Source organism: Sceloporus undulatus, chromosome 7 (genome assembly GCF_019175285.1).
Source record: "Sceloporus undulatus isolate JIND9_A2432 ecotype Alabama chromosome 7, SceUnd_v1.1, whole genome shotgun sequence".
NCBI classification, from domain to species: domain Eukaryota; kingdom Metazoa; phylum Chordata; class Lepidosauria; order Squamata; family Phrynosomatidae; genus Sceloporus; species Sceloporus undulatus.
In genome coordinates, this window is record NC_056528.1 from 48,310,176 (window position 1) to 48,331,604 (window position 21,429).

Consider the following 21,429-nt stretch of genomic DNA (forward strand, 5'->3'; position numbering starts at 1 on the left):
TTAGCATCGGTCCTTCATTGGTTTCATCTCAAAATGCAGCTAGGTATTGGAGGTTGAAAGAACTGGTTTCACACTGATTCATACTAAAACTGATTTTAAATAGACCAAAGAGGAAGTAAATATTTGTTTCAAGCCTCTTCCCCACTCCTAAGTCAAATGTTTTAGAGATCTTGAGACATATGCTATCCTCAAATTGTGATGCTTTTAATACGGCTTTTAATACCGTTAAGTAATCTAAGCATTGCATCACTGAGGTCAGAGGTCCAAGCGTCCAAATCCTTTTCTTTAAATATTTATGCAAGAGCTAGGAAAGACTGACCAGTGCTGTTTATGCCTTTTGGAAACTACAGCGATTCCTTGTTTATGAACTTGATGTGCTTACTTTCAGATTCCTCAGCAGGTCAAAATGCCACCCTGTTGCAACAGCTATTGCAAAATTTTCTGATAGATTTTGTTTAACTTCATGATGGCCTACTAATCAACCTGACAAAAGCAAGGACTTTACCTTATCCAAGGATAAGCATACAGAGATACTGTTGTGTTAGGAAAGCATTCCAACAGACATGCTTCACGCCTTCTCATGTGGAAGGAACGCCTTTTGTTCAGGGGGTTATTTCACAGTTCCCTTCTGAAAACATGGCTAATTCTTGAACCTTTTTTATCAGAGACTTTGCTGCTAAAACAAAATCGAGACTGATTAGGTCAGCCTCAATTGTTGCACGCTTGGATCTGATAGTGACGCATGGGAAGAAGGGGACGATTTTCCAAGTAGAGATCTTAAAGGAAGAGGATGAAGGAAGAGCGGGACAATGGATGCTGACTAGACAAAATTAAATCAATTTCAGTAGAGGGTTTTCTCCCCCAAATTTTCCTCACCAGCAGAGCTTGGAAATCTACTTTTAGGACAAATTAATATAATGACATGCTGAAGCCACCATTAACTGAGTAGTGATAGGATGATGCTTGAGCTCCATTGGTTTTAGAAGTAAGTTTCCAAGCTCTGTTCCCTGGAAGCACTGGAAAATTATGAAGTTGTATTGAAATATTGCTGAAAAGGGGGAGAGAAACATTTAATGGGGGTATTTTTGCTAGGCGGGAGGGATTATTATAAAGGGGGGATTGACCACAATGCATAGGAGACAAAAGGCTAGGGAATTCTCCTGAGGCTAAGAATAACTGAGACTACAGACATCCACACCCAAGTATTAAAAATAATGTGTATTAATTTCAATTCATCAGGACGAAGCATGCAGTGGTTAAAAATAGATTATAATTTATTGATGTGCCTGTCTGTACTTAAAGATTTGCATCACACATTACTTAATCATATGATAATCCCATTTTTAGCACAAACCTTTAAGGCACAGCGGCAGCTAGTTAATTATATCAGGCAGTACAATAAATTTCTGATTATTTGACATTAAGTTAAAAGAGGTGTCGAACCAGATTATTTCTGCCGTGTGGATGCAGCCATGTTCTCCAGAACTCTTTTGGTCAAACTATATGTTCAGTAACACACTCACAAAAGGGTAGGAGAAACAGGGGAGGATGGGGAAAGGGACAGCAATCGATTAAGATGGGAGAAATTTTGTAAACCTGAAGCATGACTGACTCTAATATAGAATTATGTAAGAATTCCTATACTTCATTTCTCTATCCTCTGCCCCCAACTTCAGTTTTATATTTGTTTTAGTGAACAGCTTGCCCAGAACGTCAAAGCTTGCTATTTTGTGACATTTCCGTTGTTCCTAATAAAAGGATATTACACTGTTGTTGCTTTTGGAATTCTTCTGAAAGACTGGCATGACTAACTCCTAACAGCAGGATGGAATGGCAATTTTGGCCTAATATAGTTGGGTATTTTTTTGCCCCAACGGCATGTTCGCATACTGACTCCTGTTCTGAAATAGTTGGTGCTATCATGGTTGATCAATAAAGTTTCTTGATAGGTCCCAAAAGGATTTGTGAGAAAGGGTTTGTGCTAAAAAGAAGTCCCAATCCTTGCATGCAAGTGGCATTATGTCCTTAAATACTATTATAATCTAAAAAGAAATCCAGTTCATTCAACACTCCAGCAGACGTAAGTTACACATAAACCACAAACATAACAGGCAGAAATGTTAATACTGCAATTGGAGCTCCAGTGAGTAATGCTGGTGCAATAACAAATCTGGAAGACAGTACTAAATGTTTCACGAGAAGCAAAAGCAAGCAGTAGTATGGCGACTTGAGTCAATGTGTTGTAGTGGTTTGAGCATTGGACTCTAACTTTGGAGACCAGGGTTCAAATCCCCGCTTGGCTATGGAAACCTACTGGTTGCCCTTGGGCAAGTCAACTTTTCTCAGTCTCAGAGGGAGACATAGGCAAACCCTCTCTGAAGAAAAAAAACCTGTAAAAGGGCTGCCTTAAAATGGAAATGACCTGAAGGCACACAACAACAACAAGTACAACAGTCTGGGACCTGTTGTATATACTCATGTATAAGTCTAGACATTTAGGTCATAAGTTGATTTAAAAAAACCTGAGTCAATGTAAATACCACACTTACTTTAAAAAGTAATCATCCCCTGATAAAAGGCAAGAGTATAATCTGTCCTGAAGCACTGACCTTCCTCTATTCTCTCACCCATCCAGTCTTTAGGCCGAACACAAACAGTTATGCCTGCCTGGATTTTGTAAGTTCTTTGGCAGTTTTCCTTTGCTTCATCCTTTGGATCCCTTGTTTCATGCCCCTATGTTTTATCCTCAGCCTATCCACAGGTCACATTGAAATCCATAATTTGGGCCTGCAAACCTGCCCTGGACTTATACATGAGGACGACTTAAAGTTGAGTATATACCGTAATTATACATTGTACAGAAATGTGTGCATCTGAAGTTGCTTTTTAATTTCCTGCTCTTCAAGAGAAAAGCTGCTTCAAGGAAAGCAGATTTGGGCAGGAGAAATGGTGCGTACATGCTTCCCCTGTTGTTGTGGTACTCCTTAACCCTTCCCAGCTGTAGCTCATCAGATGGGCTCACAAACATCGATTTAGAACTTGTGGGGAGAGAGCTGTGGGACATAGAAGCAACGGGTAGCAACCCACTCCACCCATTGCTTCTACAGTACCAACTGCTTTCTCCTAAAGTGGACGGGAAGAAAGAGCTAGACTACATGTTAGGATGTATTTCTAATTAGGATTTTACTCACTAAAGAACTTAAACTTGCTTTTAGAATGGACACCACCTATACTTTACAAATGCAGAAGCTTTAAATCAGGATGGAAAACTTGTGGCTCTCCAACTGTTGATTCACTATTATCCCTCACCACTATTCAGTCAGAAGGGCACTGGAGTCCAAATCGTGTAGGCCCATAGATTACCTACCTCTGGTCTAATGAAACTCATAATAAGGGAGGGGGAAAAGCTATGTATTAGCAAATTAAACACACATACTTACAATATATCCAACAGAAATGTGATTTTCAGAATTAATTCAATCCACAAGAAGGTGAGGACTCAAGACTTCGGATGAGTCTAGGATAAAGAAACAGGTTTCTGGAAGTTAGTAACTGTGAACAATTATATTGCTACTTTACATCATTAACATTTTGCTTACCAACAGAATTGTTTGTGTGCATGTATAACTTGGTAAAGGCGCAATGTGTCCCTTGTTGGGTGAAAAGTGGGTTATACATTAATTAATTACATAAATACCACAACAAGTAAACAGGAAAACAGAGCTCACAGAAAATTTGTGGCATCCACTATTGGGACAAAACCCAAATGTTTTCAAAATGTTCAATCACCAAGAACTTTGTATAGATTTTTAATTAAACCTATTTATAAACAGATGAAAAGCATACCATCAGAAATAGTATGACGCCAGAGGACTGTCCAACAGTAATACAAAAACCAGTTATACCATATCTGCCATCACTGAAGAATAGTCATCTTTCAGTTTTACAATTAGAAATGAAAAACTTTCCCTTTGCATATGCAATTATACAGCCTTTTTACTGCTATATATAAAATGCCCATTTCCCAACTCACTGACTGAGAAAATGAATGGCAACTCTGCTCTTTAAGACGGCCAACAAATGTACAGAATAGGTCATACATCAAGGGCAAAGTATAGCTGACAAAACTGCAATAAAATCTGAAATACGACAACACATTTAATGCCCTATAAAATATCCTAAAGGTGCCAGACCCCGTCTGAGTTTGGAAGCTAAGCAGGGTCAGTACTTGGATGGGAGACGGCCATCGGATAGCAGGTGCTGAAGACTATATTTCAGAGGAAGGAACTGGCAAAACCACCTCTGAGTATTCCTTGCCTAAGAAAACCCTATGAAATGCACAGGGTCACCATAAGTCGACAGGTGACTTGAAGGCATATACATACACAGACAATGATTTAGGGCAGGCTTCAATCTTATGGAAAGCTTCGTAGGAGTAAGTGCTACTGAGATCAATTGGAGATAACCAGAGTAACGTAGTGGTTTGAGTGTTGGGCTAGGACTCCAGGAGATCAGGTTTTGAATCCCCGCTCAGCCATGGAAACCCACTGAGTGACCTCTGAACAAATCTTGACAAGAAAACCCCACGACAGAGTCACCTCAGTCCTTCATAAGTCAAGAAGGTATACAACAACAACAACTGATGGCAGAATGTTTTTAAGAGAAGAGAGTGACAAGGCCAGTTTAGCTACTGAGATGTTTTTGGATATCTGGTCTGTTCAGGAGTGTTAGGATATGTGTGACATAAAGCACAGGGAAAGATGTGCTGGGAGGGAAGAAGGATTCAGCAGAGAAGAACGCAGGCATCCCTGTTGCGACATTAGTCAACAGTGTGAATGTGCATGTACCTTTTGTTTGAGTGGCAGTGACATGTAAAAGGTGTCCAGGCATGTACATGTAGATGAATGAAGTATGATTTATATATATGCTGAGTGTGTACATTGGGAGAGAGAGAATGATTCAGTGAGTGCAGGGGAAGAATGAATGGAAAGCAGGAGTGAAATGAAGGAGAAAATGGACACAGAAGATGTTATGTTTGAATTTACACACGTCTCGGCTTCTAAATAATCAAAGACCTACCACTGGGTTTCTTTTTGCTTTCTGATTTTTCTTTAACTTAATTTACTTTACCATTTATCAGAACCTTATTAAATTTCCAGTTGTCTAGCTTAGACAACTGAGTTCATTCAGTATTCAAAATAGTTCATGGGTCTTCGCACAATGGAAGGCCCTCATGTTACAGTATCATTCATTTTTAAGAGACCATTTCCACAAGTGGAAAAACAAGACCACCTCTTTCCAGTAATGTAATGTAATATAAAATAAAAATTCACAGTAATGTAATGTAAAATTAAATTAAAAATGATTCATTACAATATTAAGACAAGAGGGTATTTTGGAAAGGCATTGACCATTCATCTGTTCTCCATGAAATCAGTTGAATACTAGCTGACCAGCAACAGATACATCCATTAAAAATGTTTCTTAAATGTAGGAAAAATAGGGTTTGAAATTTTATACATCTGCTGTATGTATTAGTATTATTCTACATCTATACAAACCTGGATATTACTACAGGATAAGCTCAGAGCACTTAAAAGTACCGAAGCATTGCCTAAAAGAAGAGTTTGTACACTGAAGCCAAACTACACACAACTACTCACCAGCTAAAGCCTTCCAGGATCACGGTGTAAGTCTGTATAAGCATTAGACAACTTATAAGAGCAAATACCGCACGCCTACTTCCACAAGAAGAATTTAAGAAGAAGAAAACCCTTTTATGGTTTATTACACCAACTTCTGGGGAAATGATTCAGAGTTGACAGGGCAATGCTGATGTTTTTGAAAGGTCAGACTTGGCTAACCTTTGTCCAGCTAACTCTTTCTCAAAAACATTCTGTCTGCGGTCAAGTGCGTTTCTACATCAGAACAGCTGTTTTTAAAGGCGCTTCAAGAACCAGAGCCCCTCCAAATGTGGAAGTAGATAGGTAGGAAAAGTGAGCCATTTTAGAACAGGCATTATGCAGCACAGCTGTTCGGGGTACAAACAGGAAAACCTGAGCTCTTAAAGACAAACCTGCATAGCCCCTTCGGTGTTGTCTTTTTTGGTGAAGGTTCAGCACATTTTTACCCAAATACTTGAAGGCATCAGATCCTGTCTGATTTTGGAAGCAAAAAGCAGGGTTAGCCTTTGTTAATACTTGGGTGGGAGACTACCAACAAATACTAGGTGCTGTAGGCTGTATTTCAGAGGAAGGAATTGGCAAAACCACCTTTGAGGATTCCTTGCCTAAGAAAACCCTATGAGATTCATGGGGTCGCCATACGTTGATTTCTAGAGAGGTGTTCTCTCAGGTGAAAAAAAACTTGGGTATTTGACTTGTGGTTTTTCCACTTTCCCAGGGATCCTGCACCCCTAAACCCATTGAATGTGAGGGGCCCAGTATAATTAAAAAACACAAATGAATTAAGAACAATTCTGTCTCTGTATAGGCACCAAATCCATTACAGGACATCCTACCGAAGCCCAAATGGTTCCTACATAAACAGGGAACAAATAAAGGTCATAGGGCAGATAGGATTAATGGGGTCTGCCCTACTGAAGCTGTTGAGCCATCTCTCCCATACGCTTGCTTCGGATGATTATTCTGGCAGCGAAGGCAACACTTTGTTGAGTTCTCAAAAGAAATCTCAACAAATAGACCAAAGTTATGAAAGAGGGGGATTTTCAAGGCAAGAAGATGTTTGTAAGAAACGTCCACTTAATTATACCAGGTTTTTTCCGTCAAGGTCTTCCGAGTCATCGGTGCGTGTTTTTACAATGCTGTAAACTGTAATATTTCAGACTGACTAATGATCATCCCGGCCAGCCGTCACCTCACTTTCCCCCTTGTACAAAGCAAATCGAGTGGGATATGTGTGCTTTTAATGGCCCTCTTTTACGGAAAGGGCTGCGAGGGAAGTTGGCGAGCGTCACCAAAACCCACATCATTGACTCTGCATTTCATAGTGTTTTCATGAATGTAATCTAACATATAAAGAGTAGCTGGATTACGGGGGGAAAATCGGGAGTTGATAAAGTAGGAGTGGGAAGTTTTACTAGGAGCCATATGGAACTGGCCCCTGTCCAAAGATACTCTCTGGTTAAGATGTTAGGAAGGAAGCCTCAGGAGAATCTGCTCATTAAAAAGATGTAAAGAAACTGCACCTTCTTCTTTATTTGCATGGGAACCAGAACTCAATTTTTAAAAGAAGAAAAAGAAAATAATCCTCTGCTCAGTCTAGCTCAATAGCTCTAAAGGCAGGGATGTATTTGCATCTTGGAAAAACTGAAGCTAAACGAAGAAGGAACAGTTGTTTAAACAGTATGAATTTAGTGTAGAATGTGGACATTGTTTGCACAAGCCACTAACATGTGTGTGTGGTGATGGTGGATATCTAATCATGCCCTCTATGCTAGTGTTTCTCAGGCTTATCGGATATGGGAGACCAGTGATTACTTTTTCCCAAAGCACCAGGGATTAGTATCATATTTGTACCCGCTGCTTACAACTTACTTACTCTTTCTTTTCTTTCTTGGAAACTCTTGAAAGACTACCCCCAGCGCAGGGACCACCATTTTGAGTAACTGATCTAAATCACAGCTGCCTGCAACCCATACTGGTCCCTAGTCTGCAAATGGGGCAAAGCCCAAGAAGGATAGCCACAAATGGTCAAGGGGAATGTCAACTACAGTACATGGGGTCAGGCTCCAAGACAGATGATTGTCCTTCCCAAATACATCTACAGCTGCTGAAATTACAAGGCTTCACATTACAGAAAGAACAGAAACATTAAAAAAAACACCAAAGGTATTGCTTAGAAAATATACATCATGTGTGCATTATAGGTTTTAGTGATAAAACAATATTCATACGAGAATCTGAGATGTGCCAGGGCAAATCGCTTCTAAGAGACAAAAGGCCCGATTTGGATTCAATTTAACATTATGTGTACAAGGAGGAAGTAGCCGCAGGAAAGCCTTGGGTTCATGCACTTCTCTCATCTCTTTCCACAGAATTGGAAGGAAGAGTTTGTTGTTATTAAATTTCACCGAATCTGACCTGCCGTTACCTATTAAGGTGCCGTTGTGACCTAAAATAATCTCTCATCAGTTCAACAAGCAGCAAGCTTCATAACCCATGTTTTCAATGCTGGCCTTCTTAGTAAATGGCCAGCTTGTTTTAAACCACTACCTTTAATTTGGATGTCGTGCTAAACCGGGATACCATGTTACCAAAAGAAAATGGTCATGACCTTCTTCTTCTAGCCATGTCAAGGGCACCACACAAAAAACAGAACTACACTATGATTTACTGTTATCTGTAAACCATGCCAAAGCATAGAAACTTTGTAGAGATTCACTAATAATTTTACAGATTAGATTTATGCAAGATGTCAAAACAACCTGGAAAATAACCAGTGGATGGTTGTTAACATTCTGCAATGTCCCAATTGCTTTCTAGGGAAAGCGCAGCATAGACTCTACCCAGAAAGAGCTGAGTTCAAGGTTTTACATCTAAAATGACATGATTCACACAAGCTTTGTATCTTTTAAGTTTTCAGACAACACTATAAGATCATTGTGCTGGCCTTTAACATAAATATCCAGCACCTAAAAGTTAGTCACGATTTATGAATGCAAGCCACAAATTAGCACAACATTCCATCTACAGAATTCATTATTCTCCAGAACACTGCCAGACATTGCAATTAGTTCAAGCTCAAGAGACTTAAATAAGGACTCTTGTTTGAAGCAAAAATGCTTACTGTTTCTTGTATAAAAACTACATTATGTGCAGCTAATCAAGGATATCACATTTGTTTAAGTTAGTAATTAAGTTCATCACTTTGAACCCATATTAAATTTTCAGGATAAAATCTATTTAAATGTGCCTATTTAGATACTTGGGGAGAAAACCAATACACTACCACAAAACTAGAAACAGACAATATACTTGCAGCCTGATCCTGCGCATCGCTACTCAGAAGTAAGCCTCACTGAATTCAAAAAGATTTATCACTGATTTGGTATAAGCGCACCTGCGTATGATGCGGGCGCACTGTACTATGCTCACTAAGAAGACACTGTGGCAGCACAAATCATGGTACAACAGGTCATGCTATAATGTATAAAGCAGAGTTGTTGTTGTTGTTGTTGTTGTTATTATTATTATTATTACTTTCCTCTATCCCACCTTTTCCCCGATACAGGGACTTGAGGTTTTCTCTTAGGTACAAAGAATAGTGTTTTTTTTAATTTGAGATTTTCCCACATTCATGGGGGTCCTTCACCCATAAACCCAGTGAATGTGGAGGGACCACTATATTGTCCGCTACTATCATATTTAGTTTCTATAGAGAGGTGAAAGATCCGACATACTGTAAAGCAAAAGCATATCCTCTATTTTAAAAGTTAAGAGCCAAAAGATTTTGAAGGTTATGTGAAAACCAACCATTTGGATGACTGGTATGAAGTACCTGTACTTTTTAAAAGGAGTCCTTATATCTAGCTTTAGTGCTTGCTAACATGCACATAAAATGTAGTCAAGCTCTAATTGAGATTTGAAGTGAACATTTAAGAAATGTAGGAGAACCATGTTAACTGAGAACTTAATACAGACTGTGGATGTGCTGCTCCGCTCAGGATATATATTTTTAAATGGTCACACGGAAGGCCTTCTACAAACAGAACCTTGTAGGCATTAGAGATATATTCAGCTGTGAGCTCCTTTGCCAACAACACAAATAGAAAAGAACCTTCTGGGTAGAAAGCAGTATAGAGGGATCTTGGAAAATTTACCACTAGACCAGAGATTCTCAAACTTTGGTCCTCCAGATCTTTTGGACTTCAGTTCCCAAAATCCCTAACTGCTGGCCAAGCTGACTGGGGCTTCTGGGTACCGAAGTACAAAACAGCTGGAGGACCAAAGTTTGGGAACCACTGCACTAGACAACAGTATTTTAATGCTTCTCTTCCTCCACTGTTATTTTAAAACAGAAAATACAAACTCCTTCCTAAAATTCTCACTCTTGTCAAGTGTCTGGTGCTTTATCCATTTACCTAATCCTACAGAACAAATATGAGACAAGAGCAGTCAATACAAAGCCAATCATTACTTCTGTTACTATAGGAAGAATCATGTAACCAGTGTTTCTCCTTTAATTATGCTTTAATTTCTCCTTTAATTATGGATTTTCTGCAGATAATCCATGTGTTCACCCTCACGCAGAAAACTAAGAAAGACTGGCCATTTGTGCTTTTGTATATCATACAAATATTGCTGAAAATTTGGGTGCCTGCAGCAACTGGTGTACCATAGAGGTATTTGTGGTATTTGTCAACTGATAGGACTGGGTCAGGATGTTTTCCCTTTTGGTTTTCCCCCGACCTGCAATAACAACAGATTTAATAAGGAATAAACCAAAAGAAAAATGTTTTTCAACTCACTAAGAACATTATAAGTGTGCAGTACGTTCTGATTCTTTCTTTATTTCTACTACTCATTCTTGGCTAAAAATTCCTTGTCAAAAATTACAACCAAAACATGTTCTATATGTGAAACTTTTACTTATGTGAGAAGGTTGCTTAAGAACAAGATGCAGTTCTATAATCTATCATTTCTTCCCACATCAACTGCTTTTTGTATAACCCTCCTGAAGAGTTCTGGTGATCTTAAACGTTGGCAGATCTCTGTGGCCTTTTGATTCGTTTTGATAAAAGTAACTGTGGATTTTTCTTTTCTCATGGATCAGAATATCTAGTTTTCTTGTTCTACCGCTTGGCTAACAGTGTCAGTGGATGGTATGGCTGGCAAATGGCTGGTGCGGGGCACGATTTCCCTTACATCCCCCTCAAGATCTTTTTCTCCTCCTTAAAGCTAAAGCACTGAGGGTCAAAACAAACCACATTTTCTGGCAGGTAACTACTTGTCTCTTTCAAAATGACTACAGTCCTGTTCTGGCATTACTCACCATGCTTTCTTCAACATGAGAGAATGGAGTACCTGGTAGCCCAACCTCTCTCTTGTAATTCCTCTCGTTGTGTGGGAAGCGATGAACTTACAGAGAAGGTTTTTCCTGTAAATGGAGCCTCCATGCAACGAGAAACATCTCTTCCGGCTCATTGTTTGCCATACTCCCTTGCTCCCATGTTGAAGAAGGCATGATAACCCCTGAACAGTGCTTATTACAAGGAAATATTCAAGATAAGTTACACAAGGGGAGCCTTACCTGTGGATCTACAATATAACTTGAAATGGAAATGCTGTAAAATCATTAGCAATGGTAAAAACAGAGGAGAATGCCAGCAACCTACAGAAAAACATGCTTCTGTTCACCTCAAGTGAGGCTTAGCAAATATTAGAAAGCAGCAGTAACTACTTGTTCCGCAACAAGGTACTTCCTGTAGGAAAAGCTCACGAACTTATCGGCTATGTCCTGTAATAAACTTTCCGACGAAGGAAATGAGTAAGCAAATTAACTTTTAAAAGATGTGACCACAGCTGTACACAACCCCAAAAAGTGATGATCCAATAACCACATTATGTAGGCTAAGACAGAAGAAAGTTTCCATAAATGAAAAGGGTTTAGGTCACTGTTCATCCCAATTACATCACCGTTCCATTTTTACATTAATTAACCCTTATTTGTTAAGAATATACACAATCTTAGCTTTATTTATTAAGTATATAGTTTGCACAGATGGTAGCTTGATGACGTCAGTTTTAAAGAATTCTATTATTCTAAAGAATAATAAGAATATACATCTATGTAGCAAACAATTCGAGTGCAGAATTTGGAAGGTGAACCATTTTAAAAACCAGCTATAACTCCAGGGCCCCCCAAATATTTAGCTGCTGTTATAGTTAATTTTTAAAAATGGTTCCTCACTTCTCAAACGTTATTAAAGATAGATTTTCTAATGCTACTTTTGAAAAAATGGACAGTCAGCCCTCCACATTTGCGGCTTTGATTATTCATGGATTTGAGCAATATGTTCCTCTCTAGGAATCTCTAGGTCCTCCAACGCAATTCTGCTGGAAGCTGACCGTAGAGTTGTGCGGGAGAACCTAGACGTTCCTAGAGAAAACACTTCTCTAGGCATCTGTAGGTCCTCCAGGATGATTCAGTGATCAACCTCTGGCAGATGTTGACCGTCGAGTTGCACTGGAGGACCAGGAGATTTCCTACTTTCAAAGGGTCCTGTATCCCTAACCCTAGCGAATGTGGAGGGCCTTCTGTAAAGGCTATAAGGCACTGGCTTATGGTACTAAACACATTCTCCTGTCTACTTTACAGAACAGAATCCTGCCATGCAGGAAATCTCAATCAAAGCATCCCCACTGACAGATCTCCATCCAGCCTCTAAGGAAGGCGACCGAGGGAGTGTGGGGAAGCTGCACAAGGCCCAGCATCAGCCAGCACTTGAACCATGCAATATCCCTCCTCCATTTACTGAGCTTGCACACCTTAGCTATAAAAGTAACATTTAAAACATTCACACTACAAAGAAGGTGAACTTCTCCCTACTGACCTAATATACTAAAGCGATACATTTGTCACTGGGAAAAGGAACCAATTACAAATAGCTAATTATCTGTAACAAATCACTTCAAAGTGATGTTCAAGTGAACAGTGTGCATTTATTTTATAAACTGCACCCAGAATACAAATAAGTGTGAAAACTGTTCAGGGCTGTTCTTCCCAAGCAGTGCTCAAACATAGCTAATGATGGCTTCAAAATGGAGAGGAGTTTCAAAAGCTACCTGTTATATAAAATACAAGGGTTTTTAAAAACAGCATTGGTTAGTTTCTTTTGCTCTTTAAAAGGTGGGCTGCAAGCAGACACCTTCACCTATTTTGGTATTTGCATAGGTTTCCTATGCAACTGGAAAGTTATTGTTATACACCGACTATTACCATAGGGATCCAAAACTACCAGATTGTTCCATATTTAGGTGTCGGTGCAACTGAACCCATGGAAAGACGTACACATTCCAAAATGCAGAAGTGATGACATTTTTACTAGAGATCCTGCCCCTAAGAACCAAAGTCAGCCTTGCAGGAAGATATCCATAACTCACCTTTGCAAGCCACAATTTGCCTACAAACCAGCTTGAACTAGGAGGTGGAGATAAAAGCTTCTATTGTTTTAATGCTAGGACAAAATAAGTCTTCAAACTATGGAGCCAGAGCAAGGATAAGGATCATGTCTACAGTTGCACTGGAGAGGCAATTTCTGACTTCCCTTGGAATAGCACAAAATGCAGACTAAACACCCACACAACTGTGCTGCACACAATGGCTAAGGAAAGGCTGGTCTAAAAGCTGAAGGACAACAAGGCTGGGAGGTTTTTGTGGGGTTTTTGGGCTATGTGGCCATGTTCTAGAAGAGTTGATTCCTGAGGTTTCGCCAGCATCTGTGGCTAGGAGCGTTATGACCCTCCAGATGTAGGACTACAACTCCCATCAGCCCTAAATATCAAATCATGCTGGCTAGGGCTGATGGGAGTCATAACCAAAAAACATATGGAAGAGCCCCATGCCTGAGTTATATACATATAATGATATAGTTAATGAACTTGATGCCTTTTTAGCACCAAACGCCTGATGCCTCAGGAAATCTTACTGAAGCTAATAACAAAGCAGAGGAGGAAAAAAGGACCATAGCCACTGTCAACATTGAAAAAGAAAAGGTGGCCATTCTAGGCAAACCTGTCTTTTGTTGCTGTTAGCTTCCAGGGGGAATGTAATCTCATCCTCCGTAAGTCGTATATCTATTATCCGATCTGCTTTTAAACTGGTTAGGGGTATTTGCCTTTCCTGGTTCATGCTTCAATTTGTATATCCTCACCCAGTCCATTTGTGACACAAGCTGCTGCTTTAGAATTAGATAGCCTCCTTTGTATTTAGATGGAAAGGAGTAATAGATCCTGAATGGTGATGGAGATGGAATCTCCTCCTTTAAAACACAAGAACAACAACTTAAATTATATTATTTCTACCTCTCATCTGAACACCAACTTTATTTAAAAGCACCACATATAATGCTTAACAGAAATTTAGCCCCCAAGTATCATCACTGCTCAGAAAGTCTCTCTGAACCACTTAGTTCAAGTTCAGTGTAACATACAAAGTTGGTATTCTTGTTGCTCTCCTGTTTCCTTTTAAAATACACACATCATTTTACCAATAAATTTTACCAATTTACCCCTTGGTTTTATACCAACCGTAGGTCGCCATAAGTCAAAAATGACCATAAATCAGAGATAAAATAAATAATAAATAATCGAAGGCCCAACAGCAACAACTGGCTTCATATTGGTTTCTGGGTGCATTTGAAACACTGTTATTGGCCTTTAAAGCCTAATGTAGTTTGTTACAGGTTTACTTGAAAGACTACCTGTGTCCATATACAGTAAGACCGTGTTTAATGCGGATTCATTTACCATGGTTCCAGTTATCTACAAAGTCCCTTTGCTCTGCTTGCGCTGTCTCATGTTCAGTGCTGAAAGGCTGTATGTTTGCTACCCACCCCTTAGTTGCATTTTCATACTGTCCCATGTTGGTTTACCGTATGCTACTTGCACAGCATACAGGCCCACAAAATCTACTTTGTATGTTTGTATGTACCTTCAGATCGCCAGTCAGCTTATGGCAACCTCCAAGAATTTCAGGGGGTTTTCTTAGGCAAGGGATACTCAGACATAGCTTTGTCACTTTCTTCCTCGGACAGATATCCTACAGCACCTGGTATTCATTGGCAGTTTCCCATTCAAATACTAACCAGAGCTGACCCTGCTTAGCTTCCAGGACTAGATGGGATCGCATGCCATTAAGGTATATAGTTACTGGGAACTACAGAATAGCAAATGGAAAAGAGCATACTGGCTTTTGAACAATATAAAAAGCAAACCTATGAACATATCTAGCAGAACACCTTGGAATAATTTATCTTGACTGCAAGATAAAAATCTTGAAATGGTTCAATTGCTGGTCAGTGAAAGGTTTCAAAGAAGAAAACATTTCCTTTCCACTAAAACAAAGTAAGTATGTGGAGCATGTGCTTAAATAACCTGAAGGCACCAGATCTTGTCTGATCATGAAAACTATGCAGGGCCAGCCCTGGTTAGTGGTTGGATGGGGAACCACCAAGGAATACCAAGGCCTTCAGGCTATATACCAGAGGAAGGAACTGGCAAATCCCTCGCCTAAGAGAACCCTATAAAAGACATGGGTTGCCATAAGTTGACAGGTGACTTGAAGCCACAAATGGAGTGATCTGTTTGCTTTTTATCAGAGTATAAAAATGTGGCAGAGCAAACTGGAACTCATACATACAAACTCCTGTAAATTAACCCGAGTTAAATAAATATTACTCTCACCTAAATTAGGATTCCAACCCTAATAACTGGAATGACAGAGCCATGCCTACATGGATCCTTAAAAGCAAATGAAAACCCTGTAAAGCTCTTAAGTCATGCACTTTCCCCAATGTATTTCAATACGTAAAATATTCTTATACTATCCCAAAGATAGTATACACTGGAGCTCAAAGACAACCTTCCTTTCTTCAGCAATGTATGTAGCTGAATTTGGACTGTTTAACGGTCTCAGAACAAGGGTCTGCCAAATCTTTCCTTTCATAATTTCAGTCTAGGACACAAAACAAAGTGAGAACAATCTGGGCAGAGGACATTCAGGTGACTGTATGTTTCTGGATCAGCATGTCCCTGAGAAAAGCAGAAGGATCAATTAGTCATCCCAACTCTTCCAGGAAACAGTAACAAAACACTTATGGTTATTCATGGGGAGAGGGAATCATCTCTCCCATTTCAGTATAAATTATGATATTGCATGGTGTGTTGTGAATCTATTACTACTTCTATACTCAGAAATTTCCTTCCTATGAAAGGCCAACCAAATCAGAAACAAAATCTGAAAACGAAACAAAACGACACAAGTCATGGAAACTTCAATCATTCAAGTGGATGGTTTTCTCAAAAATAAACAGTATGTCCTGCTGGTTTTCCTGCAAAAAGAGCGTTTGATGCCCTTGCAATTTGCACTAGCTGTTTTAAATGTCACTGTTCTAGATTATCCTATGCAAACTGATTGCAAGTGTTAATATTTTATTAGAATACATTTCTTTTTCCTGAATTTATTCTGTAATCCTGTACCTTATGATAACCCTTACTGAAGACAGTGGGTCATACCTGGCAGCAAACATGCACAAGGCTACATTATTAGCCAGTTTACCTATATGGATACCCTACAATAAAAGGGATCACCATCTCTAGCACTGAGCAACTTCCACTGTTTTATAAATTAACAGGTCTTTGTTTTAATGTTTGTTGCTTAGATCTCAGGAGAGACAGATGACCGGTCCATATAACATGCCATTTTATACAAGTCATTGCTTTCAATGAAAGTGTTCTTTAACATTTAATTAGGAGTTAGGAGTATTAAACTTCTCTCCAAAACATATTAAATCCTTTCTTCACCCAGACTATATTGGCTTGCAGAGCCTGAATCAGCACAGGACCTAATTTGGCTTTTTACTGAGAGTTCAGCAAGAATAGATTTACTGGTATTTTAATCGGTAAAACTGAATTTCCAAATAAAACCAACAGTTGTTTTGTTTGTTCCTCCTATCAGAACACATAGAGAAACACACAAACATACAAAGCTTTGACCAGGAGCAAATATCTGCCGATTTAATTCAGGAGGCTCAATTTACTTATTGAAATACAAAAGAGAAAGTGAGATAGAAATCATGAAGCGCCCTGTTAAGCAGAAATGCCAATGTTGCTCCCTAAAACTTGCCAAATGAGGATAGTATGTGTGCCACACTAATGAATAAGCAAAGATAATGGCACTGGGCATCAGGGGAAAAGAATCCAAGATTTGTATTAGATGATATCTTGATTACAGAAAGCAAAATGGGCACCAAAATGGTGTGCAAAATCTCCAGATTTCTTTATGAAGCCAAAGGGAGGGAGGAGATGGGGAAAAGCCTGACCTGATGTTGACGTCAAGGTGTCTCCATGATCGTCGGATGGAACAGAGGAGGAGGGGTCTGCACCCATCCAAATGAGGCTTTAATTTTTAAGTCTCACCTGGAGTGACTCCTGGGAACAAGGACAGCAAAAGCAAAATGGGACAGAAAAGACATCCTGACCTTATGATAAAGTGGCTGCATAACATCTTGACATGGAATGGAGGAGAAGGGATCCACAAACATCCAAATGAGGATGTGGCACCGTTAGGTTTTGTATGGAGTGACCTCTAGGAACAATGAGAGAAAGAAAGGCAAAAGGAAAGGCATTTCTGAAAATATAAAATCCATCTGTGAAGTTGGCACTATTACTCTCTGGCCGAAGCATATCAGAAGGCACCCCTAATTTTTTTTAGGTCGTCTCTATACTATGAAACTAAGAGGATGATGATGGCAAACCCTCTCTGAAGAAACATGCCAAGAAAACCCCAGGATAGGTTCACCTTAGGGTTGCTGTAAGCCGGAAACAACTTGAAAGCACACAACAACAAGAATAAATACTATGAAACATGGCAAATCTTAATTCCTTGTACCCAAATGCTCATATTGAACGATGCTCTTTGAAAAAATACAGACAGCAAAACATTCACTAAAGTGGCAGATTAGAAAACAGAACATTATGTTCTTCAGCAATAAAAGAAGCATTCGAATATTATACCATCGTGCAATTCTCAGGTAACAATCCTGCATTTACCAACCGGCTAATCGATGCCTCATTGCCAAGGACTACTTTTCGAAGAGGTGTTGCATCTAGTGAAGAATTCAAAACAGCTTACTTTTATCAGATCGAGAAAAGCCACATGAAGCAATCGGCTTCTAGGAGAACAAAATGGAGCTGGTTATCTTTTACCTCAAGAGGAAGCGAACGCTCTTTCACTTGGCTTTAGTGTCCATTCTTATCTGTAAGAGCAGGATGAAATACGCAACCTTGAATGCTGCTAAGCAGTGAATCACATTTCCCTATTGGGTTTTTTTCCCTTCTTCTTTTTTTGGCGGCTTGTTACATCAGCATCAGGCCACATGAGAAGCCCAGCCTCCGGAGCTGCGTCTAGTATAAGGGGGCGTGAGAAGGAGGAGATTGTGCTGCTGAGCATTAAGGACCTGAGGCAGCCATCTGGTCTGGATCCAGAAAGATGCTACTGATTCAGAGCAAGAATCACAAAGCAGCGCTCATTTCCCATTCAGCTACAGGGAAGGAGATGCCCCAGTTGGACCCAGGCCAGTTCGGTTCACAGAGAAAGGCTTGTAATCACCAGTGTAACTATTTAAGGCACTTCACAGACCAGCAAATGCAGCGCCCCTGCCTCAAAAAACAAACAACGTTGAAACATCTGGCAATGCAATAAGTTACTAGAATTAACAAAGCACTCAGGGAGGAGAATGAAAGAGGGAAACGTAAGAATTGCAACACCGGAGTGATAATGGTGATGAAAAGGTAGGCTGCAATATGCCACCTGCTTTGCATGCTTCATCTAACACCTGAGGCACAAGTGAATGCAAAATGCAAAATGTTTTCCAAGTCAAAAGTCCACCTCCCATTGTAGAACCGTCCCACTCAATTTCACGTACAAAGTGTATTTATTTGTTGCTGTTTTAGAGATGACCGTAAACTGACGAGGAAATTTTAGTTAACATGTTACCCTGGATAGTATATAGTCACCTAACTATGCTAAGGATACCTGGGAATCTTGAAACAATCCGTCTCACTATTGCATCTAGACATTTGCATCGCAAAGTCAGATGAGCAGGCATATGCTTTCTTAAAATAATGTTGTAAAGTCCCCAACCAAACTTGTGGCAAAGTGGTGCTTTCCAGATGTTGATAGACTGCAATTCCCAATATTCCTCACTGGCTCAACTGCTTAAGACTATGGGAGCTGCGTTCCAACATCTGGAGGGGTACCCTTGGATCATGTCAGTGGTTCCCAAACTTTGGTCCTCCAGATGTTTTGGACCTCGTCTTCCAAATTTCCTGACTGTTGGCCAAGCTGGCTGGGGCTTCTGGGTGTTGAAGTCCAAAACACCTGGAGGAACAAAGTTTGGGAATCACTGGACTATGGGTACAGATGTATTCTTTTTGGTCCTTCAGCAGAAAAGCATAGACACCCAGCTCCTCTCTCTCTTTCCACATTTCTTCCTTTCCTAACATTACTGCGCATCTTTGTTTTCTCTCTGAGTCTGTGAACACACAGCTTTGTAAAACGACGGTATCACAATCACGCATTTTCGAGAAATGAAACTCCACACAGAGATATGATCACATGGAAAAAAGCTGTCTTATCAGGAACCACTTCTCTCTCAAGGAGAGAAAGGAAGATTATACTTTTCCACATACGTAAATCATTTGAATACGAAGTACAATGCTACTATTTTGAATGTCTCTTATATTTGTTTTCCCTTTTCATATCCATATCAAAACATAAGCAAATTGGCTGTATTTCTATAGTACCTTATAGTGTTTTGCATATCTATTGGGTGTTAGTACAATGGGCCCTTGGCATCTGCTAGGGTTTGGTTTCAGGAAACCTCAATGGAAGCCAGAATCGGTGGATGCTCAAGTCCCCACTAGATACAATGGCATAGTCAAATGGTGCCCCTGATATACAAGGGCAAAAACAAGGCTTGCTTTGGGAATTTATATTATTTTAAAATATTTTCAAGCCACAGATGGTTGAATCCATGAATTAAAAAATCCATGGATACAGAGGCGCAACCTTACTGTCTTCAATGCTCCCAGTTGTGAAGTCTATATATACAACCACCAATGGGTCTTACTTCATGCACAGACTTAGGTGAAGTGGCTTATGACAATATGCAACATAAAATAAGACCAACCAAAGCCGAAAAAATATACAAAGGGAGCAAGAGAGCACAGCAGCCGCAGCTCTTTCCTCAGCATCAGTAATATATACTCTGGGTTTAAGTGTTTGCACTATTGGAAATCCCTATGACAACCTCTCAGCCACCCACCATACCATCCTTTTGGTTGCAACACAACACAAAGAAGCAGATGAGCCCATCCCCTCAGGGATAGTATATCTGACTGTTTCTCAGCAAGATCACTATCAAAAAAGTGGGAGGGTGACGCACCTTTTCGGCTGCCTTCCTCGCTACAATTGAAGAATGTCGGCTCAACGGTGAATGCTTTAGGATTGCAATGTTTGGTCCCTAACATGGTTCAGTTAATGGAAGATGCTATGCTACATATATTTACATGGAACTAAGCGCTACCGAACACAGTGGGATTTATTGACAAGTCCTTTTAAAGTCTTTTAAGTATCTAAAATCCAAAGCTCTGTTGAAACAGTTGTAGTCAGACTGGAAAATGTGAGGCAGCTATTATTTCTCCCCCACAATCTTTGGGGAATTTGTTGCTAAAAGAAACACAAATGTATGCCTTTTTACCAAATCAGGTCTGAATTCTCACTGGAAACCCAGATGACTAAACCAGGCTGTCATAGTCTGGGCATATCATGAGACCAATGTGACCCACTGGAAAAGACGACTGCACTGAAAAGGTCTCACAGGCTGCGTCCGCACTGTAGAAATAATCCACTTTGGCACCTCTTTAACCGCCGAGGCTCCATGCTTTGGAGCAGTGGGGTTTGGAGTTTGTTGTGGCACCAGAGCTCTCTGGCTACATATCCCACAAAACTGTAAATCCCTCAATTCCGTAGCATTGAGCGCTGGCAGTGAAAGCAGTCTCAAACTGGATTATTTTTGCAGTGCGTTTAGGACCAGAGAGAGCTGTAGGATGTGATAAAAGTGCTGCTTTTCTGGAGAAGGAGGAGCGTCGCCGCAGGGCCGTCTCTGCCATGGAGTGAGGCGACCGCCTCAGGCTACCTATTTGGGTGTAATGACAGGGAGGCAAACGGTTAGTTATACACGTCCCTGTTTATTTTGGCAGGGATGCGGAGAAACGCTTATGGGATTGTCTCCCTTGAAGACTTGGCTGGCTTTGCCTTTTGACTTGAGTGGCGAGGCGGCTGGTGCCATCTCATTGGAAGGGACCCCAAGGGCCCTGATCCAGGCCAACCCCATTCTGCCATGCAGGAACTCACAATCAAAGCATCCCATTGACAGATGGCCATCCAGCCTCTGTTTAAAAACCTCCAAAGGAGGAGACGCCACCAAAATCTCCAAGGCAGCGTCTTCCGCCGTCAAACAGCTCTTATGGGATGTGTAGTTTAGCAGAGGCTTATCATCATGATCATCATCATCATCATCGGAGGCTTATTATTCCTATGGAGGATGCTGGGGACTGCAGTTTGCCAGGGGCTTATTATTATCTGGGACATGTAGCTTGTTAAGAGTCTTCTTATTATCATCAT

The 21,429-nt window shown here is 40.2% G+C and overlaps 1 protein-coding gene across 12 annotated transcripts in view; it reads right to left on the reverse strand.

The window, feature by feature from the left end:
- The window catches only part of ACSL4 (acyl-CoA synthetase long chain family member 4), a 35,126-nt gene that overhangs the window by 12,966 nt on the left and 731 nt on the right, over positions 1 to 21,429 (reverse strand). For 3 of the 12 annotated variants that reach the window (XM_042479250.1, XM_042479247.1, XM_042479242.1), the window contains exon 2: positions 3,441 to 3,517. The gene's annotated coding sequence lies outside the window, so the exon portion shown is untranslated. Of the gene's footprint in view, positions 1 to 3,440; positions 3,518 to 5,663; positions 5,777 to 17,874; positions 18,136 to 21,429 lie in introns of those variants that run through there. The other 9 variants (XM_042479246.1, XM_042479245.1, XM_042479252.1 and 6 more) reach the window with 6 other exon arrangements.